At 61.3% G+C, this 1,151-nt stretch overlaps 1 protein-coding gene across 1 annotated transcript in view; it reads left to right on the top strand.

Annotated features, from left to right (window-relative positions):
* ARHGEF10 (Rho guanine nucleotide exchange factor 10) overlaps window positions 1–1,151 on the top strand; it is an 80,984-nt gene that overhangs the window by 59,181 nt on the left and 20,652 nt on the right. The gene's annotated exons all lie outside the window — the stretch shown is intronic.

Here is a 1,151-nt window from a genome sequence, read left to right as displayed (position 1 = left end):
TTTTCCCCTCAGCCTGCTGCCCCAGCCACCCTTCCCGCCTCGGCCAGTGGCCTCACGCCCGCCAGGCCCTGTGCCAGCCCCGCTGCCCATACTGCATCCAGCACGTCCTCGTCCACTTTTCCCAAACACGCCCCGGCCACCTCCCACCCGTCATCGACACCCGGCCCCACCTGGGCACACAGAGCGATTCTGTCTCTGTCCCCGGGAGCTGCGGGGTGTCACCCGCCCACCCTCGTCCCGTGCCCCTGCCCCAGGCTCGCAGCACTGGCCCTGGCCACACACAAGTCCGGCTGGCGCCCCGCCTGGGAGGCCGTCAGGCCCTTGGCCTTGGCCTTCAGCCGGCTCCTCAGAGGGGCCCCTCCGCCCCGAGTGCGAGACTGCACCCCGCAGGCGCCTCGGCAGGGAGGCGGGAGGCTGCAGACGGCATCACGGCGCGTCCGGCCCTGCAGCGGCGGGGGTGGGAGGGGAAGCCTGGCCTTCGGTGTGTGGACAGCGCCAACACCGAGCGCTTCCCGTTAGCATCGCGGTGACTGACACGCGGGTCCAGCTCGCGCCTGCCTGGTCGCCTTTGCTGTGTGCACCGCGGTCTAAGCTGCTCGGCGGGGTCCGGGTGGGGAGCGCGTCCCGTGCAGGACGAAGGCGATCGGTTTGGAGCCAAGACCCAGGCTCCCCGGGGACGCGCTGGCGTCTGCCGCCGGTCAGCGCGGAGGCCGGAGGGCCGGTTTTACCCGTTCACAGCGGTCTGGAGTCGCCGATGTGACTTTCTTGTGAATAGTTATATCTGCTTTAAGTACTTTTTCTTGCTCCCCGAGTTGTCTGTTGACTGGCACTTGCTGCAGAGTGTGACAAACCGCGGCAGGGGACCCACACCAGATGGCTGGTTGTGCCCTGTGCGTCAGGAACGCAGCGAGCTCATCGAAAGGGACGCCTTCTCCCTCGATTCTGACTTTTTGTACTCAGTGAAGATGTGTTTTCTCCTAATATAGTATATGATGTTATAATTGGGCAAAATTTTAAGTATACTCGTTCCTGCTTTTATTATGTTAGTTTGTTATTATTTATGATTTTATTACAAAAGCAAGAACGGGGATATTTAAACATTCGCCCAGTTATTTTGGGTCTGATTCCTTCTAACGATGACTGAACCGTTT

This window comes from Pteropus vampyrus, unplaced genomic scaffold (genome assembly GCF_000151845.1).
Source record: "Pteropus vampyrus isolate Shadow unplaced genomic scaffold, Pvam_2.0 Scaffold338, whole genome shotgun sequence".
Classification (NCBI taxonomy): Eukaryota; Metazoa; Chordata; class Mammalia; order Chiroptera; family Pteropodidae; genus Pteropus; species Pteropus vampyrus.
The sequence above is the reverse complement of the archived record's forward strand: the minus strand, read 5'-3'. Positions and strand labels throughout refer to the sequence as shown.